This window comes from Furipterus horrens, unplaced genomic scaffold, assembly GCF_987537825.1.
Source record: "Furipterus horrens unplaced genomic scaffold, mFurHor1.1.pri manual_scaffold_3, whole genome shotgun sequence".
Classification (NCBI taxonomy): domain Eukaryota; kingdom Metazoa; phylum Chordata; class Mammalia; order Chiroptera; family Furipteridae; genus Furipterus; species Furipterus horrens.
The window spans coordinates 14,925,336-14,938,990 of NW_028327173.1; positions in this window are offsets into that span (position 1 = coordinate 14,925,336).

A 13,655-nucleotide genomic window follows, 5' to 3' on the forward strand; every position below is an offset into this window, starting at 1 on the left:
TGGACCACCTACTCAAGGCACGAAAGGAAACTCAACAGCTTCCACATGAGGTGCCTGCGACGCGTCCTGCATGTCGCCTGGCAGGATAAGGTCCCCAACACCGAGGTGCTGAAGCGAGCCAATATGAGCAGTTTGCATGCAGTTCTTAGCGAGAGACGCCTCAGGTGGCTCGGCCATGTCAAAAGAATGGATGCAGGCCGTATCCCCAAAGACCTCCTCTACGGCGAGCTAGCAGAAGGCAAGAGGATGACAGGGCGCCCAAAACTGCGGTTCAAAGACATCTGCAAAAAGGACATGACACAATGCTCCATCAATCTCAACACATGGGAAGTTCAAGCAGACGACCGCCTAGCTTGAAGGCTCGCGGTCAGGCAAGGTACGTCACGCGCGAAGGCTGCGCGCAACGAGGAGGCAGTCCAGAAAAGATCGAGGCGGAAGCAGCGTCAGCAGCAGCAACAACAGCCATCTGCCTTCACCTGTACCAAGTGCGGCAGGGATTGTCACTCCCGAATCGGACTGCACAGCCATTCTCGGCGGTGCAGATAGACTCTCAAGAAGCTACGCCATCGTCTCTCGAGACGGACGGCTGCCGACGACGACGACGATGAATAAAGGTGGTGCCAGCTTCCCCAAGGGAGACATGATTACCCAAACGTAGGTATGTTTGGGGGCCATTAGTCCGATTCCTTATCTGGCTCTACACTATTTGTTCATTTTGCATACGTTGGGAGGCAGGCAATTAACCACAGTTATTTTATGGGCTTTTCTTTAGGTACTGTGGCCTTCCCACCCTTCCCCCTTTCGGGCCTTTGGATGAATACATAGTCTCAAGGTCTTCCTTTTCCCAGCTAGTGGGGATGTTACACACAGACTTTCAAGGGCTCCTCCCCACCCCCCGCACTATCATCGTTTTGCTTGTTGTTTGGAGTGTCTGGCAGCCTTACCGGACCGGGCTCAGGACTACTGGGTCAGTGAATGAGACATGTCTTCCTTTGCTTTTAGCCTCTTGTAGCAAGTTCTTTGTTAGACTGCAGTGGTGAGGGCCTTGCTTTTATTTCTCCTCTGGCCGCTCATTCCTAGGGGCTACATTACATTCTCACCATAAATTTCAAAGGTCTTTTTTGAAACTCAAAAGCTAAGACTGTGCGCTTTGTTCTGCTCTATCATCCCTCAATACCAGGGAGAGTGAGTTTTACGTGCACTAGCTGCTTCTTGAAGTGGGGGAGGATTCAGGAGCAAAATCCACATTATTAATGGTGGAAAATAGTACCCTGCTGCATGGATAGAGCTGTTTATTCACATAGGCCTAGGAATAAATTGAACTTTGCTCTCACTTGGGGATAGAATTTATTCGAGCATATTTGGTAAGGGGTGGGGTGGGGTTGCATGGGGTGGGGAGGTGGATTGTCCTCCAGGACAGCGACAGTGGGGAAGAAGGACTGTGGCCACTATAAGCTCAGATATGAGGCCCAGCGGTGGCTCTTTCACTGCGTGAGGCTGTAACTGGAACACCGTGATGGTGGCTCGTGGTTACCCTGGCAGGGGAGCACGCTCTGGGCATAAAGGCTGAGAGAGCTGTGCTATCCGGAGCCCAAGCAATGGAGAAAGTGGAGTCCTTCCCCCACCAGCAGCAGACAGGCGAGCATCAGGGTCATGGGTATAGGTGGCAACTGGTGGTGGTGCGCTGACTGTTTGCGGACAAGAAGAGAGGTTGGTGGCAGGCAGGCAAGGGGCGGAGGTAAGCTCAGGAGCCCAACAGTGGGGATCTGGGTGGTGGGTAGTGAGAACTGCAGGAACACTTGGCACGTGAAGACCCCATCCAAACCCCTGTACTAGGAGACCTGACCAACCCTAGCATGGCTTCTAGCAGCCGAAGGTGGTGGCCTTGGAAACACCCAGCTCCTTTTGAGTTCTAATCTGCTAAAGCTCAGGGTTGTCAGAAGAATTTATTGTTTGTTTTAGCCGACATAGGCCTCTGACTTCCTTCCCTTAGTATATTTATGAGAAAAGGCTTACAGCCCCTTCCTCGGTTCCTTTGAGATTTATGTGCATCTCCTACAACTCAGGAGGGTCTTTCCCAAGGACCTGAGAGCCATTCCTTTGAAACGGAAGCATCAAGAAGGAGAGGGCCCTGGTCTCCCAGTCTCTTCCTCTCCCTGCTCTCTCTTTATCCCTTTCAAGTGACCTTTGCAAATTGGAATGGAGCTCAGCAATTTCCTAACTATCAGTAGTTACTGATTGAGATCTATTTTTGCTGTTTTAAAACCGGAAAAGCCGGAGTCCATGCTGCCTGTCATCTACCAGACCCAATAAGCAGAGACACGGATTTAATCTTTAAGGGTGCTTTATTCAGATGGTCATTGATCTGAGAAGATGGCAGGTTTGTACCCTAACAAACTTTTAAATTCCATTATAAATGGGCCCTTTTTATAAGAAGAAAAGTGTAGGTAAGGGGTTTGGAGTTCAGGGAAAAGGTTAATCGGATAAAAGCTGCAGCATTCTTTCATCTGTGCCCTGGGCAGTGGTCTTTGTGTCCTGGGCGGTGGTCACTCTAGAGTTCAATGGCTCAGATACCATCTTGATTGCTTGCAGTCCTCCTGAGGCAAAGGTGGAACTGCTTAGGTCTCCTGGAGTCAGGGTGGGTCATACCTTCAGTCCTTGAAACAGTAGCTTTTTACATACATTGATTACTAAGCTTATTAGCTGTTACCTGAAACTAAAATTTTCCAATATTTGAGTCCCCCATCACCTTGGGGACCAAGAATGACAATTTCAAACCTGGATTTCAAGTGATATTCAATTTTTATATGGGGACTCAATGTGTGCTACATTATTTGCACTCAATTATGCTTCCTTGTGTGTTTTTGTGTTAAGATGAATTGTTTTAGGCATTTTTTTCCCCAGGTAAGTGAAGTGGGGTACCCCCAGAATAAATGGTACTTAGCTGACACAAAGGCTTCAGCTAACTGAGTTAGCCACCCTCTAATCTATGTTCAAAAGCAAACTTTTCTTTTTAGATTTAAAAACATATTTAGGGTTGAGTGAAAGAAGTAAGCTACCCAAGAGTAATAACTGTATAATTCCATTGGTTAGGTAGAAACTAAGATATGCTTGTAAAAATTAGAACAGTGGTCACCTCTGAAGTGGCTTTGTTACAGAACCCCTGGGCTGCTCCAATTGAAAACAAACCCATGGGCTCTTTAGTTAGGGGCCCGATTGCCTGCCGCCAAAATTATAACTCTCAATACCAGAGTTTAGTGTAAAGAAAAAGAATTGTTTATTTAACAGTTATATAGATTTAGTTATTTGCAGATTTCTGTTGTTAAGTCTTATGTTCTTTAAAACACCCATAAACACATATCCTTGCCTCCCCCTACCAAACCTGGCCAGTCTTAGGAAGGTCAGAAACATCGTTTCCCTACTTCCCAAACACAGTTCAGCTTTACCAGTAGCTGCCAGTCATTCAATCCTGATTGGGGAGACCTCGTCTGTGTTATGGGGTCCACCAGTTTTTAATCCAGAACCTTGTGGATTCTCAGCCTCCTTGTAAACTGCATAGTTAGTCCTTTTGTAATCCGCACAGTCCCCCTGGCTGGTTTGGCTCAGTGGATTGAGCGTCGGCCTGCGAGCTAAGTGTCGCTGGTTCGATCTTCCAGTCAGGGCACATCAGAGAAGGAAAACTCTGACTCCAAAAAACCTCCGCTGCCTTGCGGCATACCTCTTCAGGGGAAAGGCTAAGGGAGTAAACCCCGACAGAAAATCCGGAGCCAGAGTCCCTAAGGCGGTTTGACGTTGTAGTCAACACCGGCAACTCCTGCGGCGCACCTGAAGCCAAGCTGTATCGACTCCGTCTCTCCCTTGGACCCTTCAGCTGCGAAGAGAGGGGGGGGGTCTGCTGCATGGGCAACAGCAGACCCTCCATATCACCCTGCCCAGGCTCTGTAGCTTCAGCTTCACTGGAGAGGACACTCCAGCGTCGTCGCAAGATGTCGATTCAACACGGGAGGAGACAGATACCGTGTCACTCCCGAGTCGGACTGCACAACCATTCTCGGCGGTGCAGATAGACTCTTAAGAAGCTACACCATCGTCTCTCCAGACGGACGGCTGCCGATGACGGGAATTCGCACAGTCAACCTCAGCCTCAGTCAAATCCACACAGTCAGCCTGGCTAAAATGTCTGCCGCTTACTTTTAAATCCCTGACTGTGTCTTCTGATGCAGTGGGTGCGGTAACCAGTTCTGACCATTCACAGAACCTCACGCAGGCTCTGTGTGCTTTCTCCCTGGTTCAAGACCCCTCCCATCTACCTGAGGCGTTTGGATGCATTAAAGCCATTTCGCATAAAAAAAGACACTAGCCAGCCACCAGCCTCAGGCATGTGGAGGCATTCTAAAAGCTGCTTCCCTTTCCCCATCCCCCAGCCGCAAACTCTGGGGTTTTTTGGAACACTCCTGTTTCTGTTACAGTTTGACTGGCAATGGGTCTGGAGGTGCATAAAGAAACCCGGATGGAGAACAATGTCCTACATCTTGTTTTAGGTGTTGGTATTCTTATTTTATATATTTATCAGAACTAATCAAACTGTACACGTAAGACTTGTGCATTTTTCTGCATGCAAAATATACTTCAACAATAATTAAAAACAAAATTGTTTTATTATTTATTATTATTATTTTTTAAAGATTTGATTTATTTACTTTTAGAGAGAGGGGAAGGGAGGGAGAAAGAAAGGAGAGAAACATCAATGTATGGGAGATACATCAGTTGGTTGCATCTCACACGCCCTCAACCTGGACCTGGCCCACAACCCAGGCATGCGCCCTGACTGGGAATCAAACAGGTGACCTTTCCTTTCTCAGACTGGTACTCAATCCACTGCGCCACATCGGCCAGGACTAAAACAAAACTTTTAGAGACACAGTGAGCTCCCAAATTTAGATGTTGAACTAGCTTGGATTAATCTCTTCCTTAAAAACAACTCTGGAGGAACTACTGAAACCAGAGGAAAATATACATTGCAGAACCAACAGAAAATTACCTTGAGGCCAGACTTCTTCTCTTTGCTTGACCAACCCACCTGTAGGTTGAGGCTTTCTTGAACCTGAGTGTGGTAGGTAGGTAGCTGCGACCTGGTGAGAAGATCTTTGAGGGAGGAGGGGGTGAGTCCACAGTAACCTGGGGTTACCTGGGGGTGGGGGTGCTCCCAGCCCTGGGACTCACCCATTTCCCTCTCTTTAAATTCATAAGGCTGGCCATGGCTGGCATGGCTCAGTGGATTGAGTCTCAGACTATGAATTGAAAGGTCGCTGGTTTGATTAACGGTCAGGACACACGCCTGGGTTGAGGGCCAGATCCCTGGTTGGGGGCATATGAGAGGCAGCTGGTGGATATTTCTCTCCCTCTCTTTCTCCCTCCCTTCCCCTCTCTCTGGAGATAAATGAAATAAAATAAAATAATTATGACTTCCAGTCAAGATGGAGGCCTAGACAGACATGCTACGTCTCCCTCCACAGCTAAGACAGAATACAATTACCTCAAAACTACAGACAACCAGAAGTTCCAGAAAATCAAGCTACATGGAAGTCCAACAAAGAAATGAAGAAATACTCACCCAGACAGGTAGCAGGGGAGAAGCCGGGGCGGAGAGGATGCGGTGTGGTGCTGGCAGCAGTGCTGGAGGCTGCAGACCAGTGCAAAGCATGGTCACATGTTTTAAAAACTAGGGAGGGACACCTGGGAGCAGTCCCAGCACCAGGGAAAATAAAGCCTCATTGCTTCTCACTGTGGAAGCCAGCGGGGGTTGGGGTGGAGGAAGAAATTCAGTAGAGTCTACTTGTTTAAAGGGCCCCCATGGTCCTAGAACATCTGCAGACCCACCCACTCTGGGAACGATGGCCAGGGCAACAGCTAGAGGGGCGCCAGTCCAGTACGGAATTGGGAGAAGTGCCTGGAAAAGGGGTGAGTGCTGAGCAAGCAGCATTCTTCCCTCTCAGACCGCTCCCCCACATATAGCACCACAACGTGGTGAAACGGATCACCCTGTACTGACAAATTCCTAAGGCTCTGCCTAAGACACAGAGGCAAACAAACACAGGAGCCTGTCAAGACGAGGAGACAGAGAAGTATGGTCCAAAAGAGGGAACAGATCAAGGTTCCAGTGGGAGAACTAAGGGACAAGGAGATAGCCAACCTAACAGACGAGGAGATAACGAACCTAGAAGAAAAAAACAGTCATCTAGTACAGAAGGAGGAAACAAGAATTGAAAAAAATGAGGAGAGGATTAGGAACCTCTGGGACAACTTTAAACATACCAACATCCAAATCATAGGGGTGCCAGAAGGAGAAGGGAAAGAGTAAGAAATTGAAAGCTTATGTGAAACAATAATGAAGGAAAACTTCCCAAATTTGGTGAAGGAATTAGATACAAGTCCAGGAAGCACAGAGAGTCCCAAATAAGCTAGACCCAAGGAGGACCACACCAAGACACATCATGATTAAAATGCCAAAGGTTCAAGGTAAAGAGAGAATCTTAAAAGCAGCAAGAGAAAAGCAGGGAGTTACCTTCAAAGGGGTGCCTATAAGATTCTCAGCTGATTTTTAAAAAGAACCTTTGCAGGCAAGAAGGTACTGGCAATAAGTATTCAATGTGATAAAAAGCAAGGACCTACAACCAAGATGACTCTATCCAGCAAAGCTATCATTTAGAACAAAAGGGAAGATGAAGTGCTTCCCAGACAAGGTAAAGCTAAAGGAGCTCATCATCACCAAGCTATTATTATATGAAATGTCAAAGGGACTTACTTAAGAAAAAGAAGATCAAAATTATGAACATTAAAATGACAACAAACTCACAACTATCAACAACTGAATCTAAAAAATAAAAACAAGATCCAGCTAAGCAAACCAGAATGGGAACAGAATCATAAGTATGGGGATCATTTGGAGGGTTATCAGCTGGGAGTGGGGAAGGGGGAGAAAAGGGGAAATGGTGCAGGGATTAAGAAGCATAATTGGTTGGTACAAAATAGACAGGGGCAAGTTAAGAATAATATAGGAACCTGGCTGCTGTGGCTCAGTGGATTGAGCGCCGGCCTGCGAACCTAGTGTCACTGGTTTGATTCCTAGTCAGGGCACATGACTAGGTTTTACGTCAGGTCCCTAGTTGGGGGCGTGAGTGAGAGACAACCACACAGTGATGTTTCTCTCCCTCTCTTTCTCCTTTCCCCTTTCTCTAAAAACAAACAAACAAAGAAACAAATAAATTATTTAAAAAATATATATATATAGGAAAGGGTGAAGCCAAAGAACTTATATGCATGACCCATGGACATGAACTAAGAGGGGTGGGGTTGCTAGAGGGAAGGGGGATACTGGGCAGAGGGGAGCAAAGGGGAAAAAGAAATTGGGACTACTGTAGCAACATAATCAATAAAATATACTTAAAAAATTAAAAATAATCCATAAGGTTGACCTAAATTCAGACTTAAACTTGGACTCTTCCCACTATTTACCTAGTCATTAGCTGATAGATACATGATTTGATTCTCATAGTTTAGCCACGCAGACTGAAAGTTTTCCCTTTCATCAGTCACTTTTCCTTTTTCCTACTTACTTCTGATTGCATAAGTATAGATCTTTTTCCATATTGTATGCTATATTTTTTATCTTTTGAAACTGTTCCCACTGTGACAATCCCTTCCATATGCACATGTAACATTATTTTCCTCACCACTTTCAAAGTAAATATTTTTTCTATATTTGTTTCCTTTATAATTGCCTCTTACTGGTTCTTTCAAGATTCTCACTGGCTTTATGTTTATTGGCTATTAGGGGGTTGATAATGGATGAAAAATTACTTGGGCACAGGGATGGCAACACAATAGAGTAACAGACCATGTGCTGTTCACAATGGTATGTCTACAACTTCTCACTGTAGCTGATGCCATCTGTTGGTGGAGGGAAGAGTTGGCATTCTTTCTTCTGGAGTTTAAATTTTTGTGAATCTGTAGACATTGAAATTTAAGTGGAAAAACTTCTCCACACAAACTATTTATTATATATAGTAGACATCTTTCTTGTCAATGCATACAGATCTACTTCATTCTTATTTATTTTTTTTAGAGAGAGGGGAGAGAGGGAGAAAGAAAGGGAGAGAAATATTGGCATGTGAGAGATACATCAATTGGTGGCCTCATGCCCACCCCCAACTGGGGTCCTGGCCTGCAACCCAAGCATGTCCCCTCACCGGGAATTGAACTGGCGACCTTTCGGTTTGCAGGCTGGCACTCAATCCACTGAGCCACACCAGCCAGGCACAATATCTGAAATTTAAAAGGCACTGAATAGGCTTACATATCAAAGGATTACAAAATAAGGGTGCCAGATACCATAACAAGTGAGATACAAAAGCAAAATAGAGTCCTAGAACCAGAAACAGAAAATAATGGGAAGCCAGTTTGGCAGAGGTGGGGCAGATATCTGTGGTGGGTTATAAAATATTCAGAAGTTCTTGTTTCCCTTTTCTGTTTGACATGCAAAGCAAGTTTATAACAGAGATTTTGAAAAAACCAATGAGAAGAAAATAAACATGAGTTGTAATCTCACCATCCAGAGCATTCACTAACATTTTGATGTTCATTCTTCTAGTCTTCTAAAAGATAATGTTTTTATTTTAATAAAAGAAAATCATGTCCTGTATAGCGTTTGAAATCTGCCTTTTGATTTTTAAAATCCATTCTGAACATTCTGAACATCCTTCCATGCATCTCAATATTTTTTTGCAACATCATTTTTGAAAATGGCATACTAGCCATGATACTGGATTGTAATTGTGTATTATGTATATTACCCTTAGAGTTTCCATACAGATCACAAATAATTTCCTCAGTTGATTTTTACTTTCTAACTTTGATGGTGAGCCTGTCCTTTCATTAGTTGGTCATGGTCAAATAAAAGCAGCCACCTCTCTGGGTAGCCATTTGATAAATGGCATTTCTCATGTGGGCAGGGCCCATGTATGTTTTGGGCATCACTACATTGCCAGTGCCTAGAGTGAAATGGCAACTCAATAAATATGTATTGACTGATTGATTAACTTCTAACCTGAGGGGAAGGCCCAGGTACCATCCCTGGATGTTGGTTTCCATTCTTGGCATATTGCTCGTCTGTTTTCCACTTAGTAATTCATGCCTTTTGATTCGGTAATTTATCTTCTAGAATCTGTCTAGAGAATTTTTCAGAGATGCAAGCAAATACTTTTTTGCCTGTATACAAGGATGCCCATCCCAGTTTTATTTGTAATAGTGAAAAGTCGGAAACTATTTCTAGCAATATGGAAATGATACCTAACAACATAATAAAGAAACACAAAAATTCTCGTGGTTAATGGCATATGAAAAATCCAGAATGTTAAATTATATGTAAGATTTCTCAACTCTGTTAAGCCTAGCATGGAAGACACCAAAAAAATATTAACAGGTGGTGCATGAATTAGGAATGCTTCCAGCTCCAAGGAATGGAAAACATGATTTATGGTGCCATAGCCCAGAGGGGTTTATTTTTCTCTCCCAAGTAGTCTAGAGGTCTGAGGCCCTGGGTCAGCCGCTGGGTGATGTCAGGGTGGGTGTCCCTGCCATTCTCTCTTCTCTATGGCTCCAGGCATTGTATACACCTTTGAGGGAGGAAGGAAGAAGGGGAGTAACACTGTGCCTGCAGTATCTGTTCCTTTTATTAGGAACATCAAGACCCTACCAAGGTGCCCCAGCAAATTTCTGCTTAGGTCTCTTTGACCAGAACCGCATCCTATGGCTGTCCCCAGCTACGGGGGCCCTGGGGAAGTGAATGTTTAGCTTCACAGTCTATAGAGTGGAGGTGGCAATGGGGAATACCTGTTAGGTTACTTAATAAACTGTGTCTTCCATCTGTGCTTATTTCTGGTTGGTGGACTTACGGATATTTTTTGCTTTTCTTCCTTATTCATTTTTGTCTCATCTAATCTTTCTACCAGAAGCAGTTATAATTTCTATAATTGAAAAAAATACACCAATAACTACTTTAAAACTCCCTTGTGAGGTGGTGCTCTCCTGTCGCTGGAAGCATCTGTATTATCATCACTCAGAAATGTACAGAAGAAACTGTTTAATTCTGTTACAGCTGGATCAACCAGCCAATCTTCCCCAGTCGACCGTGACCCCCAGTGCCACACTCCCATGCCAGGGGATGGGTGGGAGGGGAAATCTACCATTTGTTTCACTCCTGTCAAGCACTGTGCTAGTTCCTTGGCAAGCATTTCTGCGTCTAATTCTTATAGCAGTCTTTCTTTTTTAGATGAGATGCAAAAAGCTTAAGTAACAAGTCAAACATCAAGTAAGGTGAAGCTGGACCTCAGATTATAGCTTCAAGCTTGAATTTTGTATGTTTCTGCCACGTCATAAGCTCGTGGATGTGTAAAAATTACAGCCGTTACTTGATAATTATTTCTTGTAGGGCATCTACATTACCATTTATTTTAATTAGTGCGATTAAAATATGACAGGCTGTATGAATTGCCTGCAAGAGAGGAACTCAGTGCTCACTTGTCTGTATCTAATGTCCTTGACTAATTGCTGGATATATAACTACTATGACTCCAGATGAAAAGACAGCTGAGGATTGATTTCCCACGGAGTCTTTAAAATTTTTCATTATAAAAACAATTTAAGTATATACCAAAGTAGAGAGAATGGTAGTATGAATCCCATATACTTATCACCCAGCTTCAAGAATCATCAATATTTTGCTAACTTTTTCATTTATCTCCCTTCAATTTTTTTTTTTCCCAAACTGGAGTACAGTATTTTAAAGCAAGCACAAAGACTCATTTCACCATGAACATTTCTATAATTGGAATGAAGAGTCTTTTGTGTGGCCCCTGGCTTCTCTTTCTTTAGATCTGCTAAACAGGAAGCGAGGCTATGGAAGTCAGGCACAGAGATTTCTGGGAGGCCCCGGAGAGGAGAGGCGCATTCCTTGCAGGCTGTGCAATTTGTTTTGCTCTCAACCCAGGGCACTTCTTGGCTGAAACTCCTCCAGCCCCAGAATTTATACTTTTCTCAAACGCTGAAAATAAGAAATCTGGCTTCTTCTAACTAGAGACATCTGGGGACTATTCCTTTTGAAAACTATTCTTGGCATGAACATGTCACCCAAGTTGCTTGAAGGGATTTGGGAATTTTAAGGTATTGAAAGCATCTGACTAGAGTGGCAGTGATGGTGGCGGAGTCTGAGTGGATAGAGGTTAATTGTTAATACAGACCAGTCATTTTCCGTTAGGATTCCTGCTTCCTATAGGTTTCCTGTTTACTGCTCTCAATGCTTTTCAGCCAAGGGTGGCAGGTATTTGGAAAGGGACTGATACTTGAAAGGTGGCAGAATGGGTGTGGGGGAGGAGTGGCTGGTGGTGTGGTAAACAGGGTATCCGCTGGTTCCCTGTCCTTCCTTCAGCCTGCACACCCTACCTGACTGCCTGGAGTCCAGTATGCCGAGAGATCCCTGGGGGCTAACTGGAGAATGCTGGGGTTGTGTGTTTGCTGCTGGGATCCAGCAGATAAGGGAGACAAAGTTCCTGACTTTCTGAGTCCTGCGCAGGGTACTGGGACCAGGCTAGTCCAACTGAGATGTTTCACAGGATGAGCCAGTAAAAGAATAATACAAGGAGCAATTAGGGATTACAGATAGGGAGGAGCAAGAGGGGCCCAGCAAACAGGATGCTGGGAGTAGTTTAAGCCACGGGCAGGAGTGGAGGCCACTGGGAAGAGATCCGAAACAAGAGAATAAGGGGAAGGGTAGTGGTTCAGGCTGTAGAGTGTGAATGAGGTGAAGCTGGGGAGTCTGGCTTCGTTGGTGTGCCACTGCCTCCTACCCTGGGATCAGGAGATACAGTACAGATGAAATGGAAAAGACCCTATGGGGAGGGAGAAGGTTGATTTATAACTCTGAACTTGTTTCTGGTGACAAATGCGTGGGTTTTTCCACACCAGCAACCAGTTCTCCAAACCTCCAGATGTCAACTGGGTGTCCTACAATGCAATTCAATTCTGATACTAAATACCGAGAGTCAGTGACAGGTTCCACAGGTTTAAGGGCTCAGTCCCACAAGACTACCCTCATCTCAGACACCAGTTGAAAGTCCCAGGCTGCCATCTGTACTTGTGACTAACCAGCTATAAATCGAGGGTTCCCACGACTTCCTCCTCACACTCAATAATTTGCTAGAACAGCTCACAAAACTCAGGGAAATATTTTACTTCCATTTACTGGTTTATTACCAAGAATACAACATGAACAACCCAGTGAAGAGGTGCATAGGGCCAGCAACACAGTGTGGAGTTGCCATGCCCTCTCTGGGTGTTCCGCCCTCCCAGCACCTTGATGTGTCCACAGGCCTGGAAGTCCTACAAATCCCATCACTTAGGGATTTTTATGGAGGTTTCATTACTTTGGCACGATGGATCAAATCACACTGACCGTTGGGGATTCAGTCAATCTCCAGCCCTTCTCCCCTCCCTACAAGTTGGGCAGTAAGGCTGAAAGTTCCAAGCCTATGATGATGACTTAGTGTGTCTTGAGACCAGCTTCCATCCTAAAGCTATCTAAGAGCTCCAGTAGGAAGTCATCTCCTTAGCCTACAAAAGACACATCACCCTAGAGCTTCCCAGAGTTAGGTAGGAGTTGTGTGTCAGGATCCAGGGACAAAGACTAAACTTTTTTTTTTAACATCATAATATCCTTCAGCAAGGTTCTTCCTACTTTTTCCTAACGGAGCGAGTGGAGGTTTCAATGGGATAGAGTGGGAAGAACTGAGAACAATGAAAGGTCTCAGGGACTTTCATCCGCACTGCTTCACCCTTGGGAGCTGTCCTGTCCACAGTTTTCCTGGGTGGGACCCTAATGGAGAATCCAGCTGAGCCTGGGCTCTGTGAAATAGAAACAGGGAAAAGAGAATAGAGCAAACAAGGGCGATGAGGATGTGGGTCTTCAGGAAAGCTGCTCAAGGATGCTGCCCTGGGGGCTCTATACAGGGAGACTGGACAAAGAGAAACTGTCCATATGCGGCGCAACAGCTCAGCTCCCAAACTGGCTTGTCACCAAAAAACAAAAGAGTTCACAGCAACTTCAGCCCCGTGGTGCACTTCTTCTGAGCGTCTTCTTAGCGTGCAAAGCCCACCTCCCACCAACAGGGGGCGCTCACACTGTGTTTCAGCAGGACCAACGGCGGGATGGATAAATGCTACTGGGAGAACTCAGGGCAAATTGCTGTGTACCAAGGTCCCCCCACCTCCACTCCCACCCCCCTTCTGGACAATGGGGTCAAGAACCCACATCCATTTATACGTCTGCTCTCTGATTTGCCTCCGCGGTTTATTGTCATCACGATTTCTGCCTCACTCCCTGTGTTGGGGTGATGAGTGTGTGAAGGAGAAGGAAGAGTGCTTTGTGGGATGACGAAGTGCATGTGTAAGCATGTCCAGACCGCTGCTAGGAATAAAGTGCATGGATACTGTGCTTTCTTTGAAATTGGTGACATTTTCCATTGACACGTGTCAGAAGCCAAATTTCTCCACTGAGATTCCAAGTATGAGAGTGGGAGGGAGGGTGAACATGAGCCTTTTTC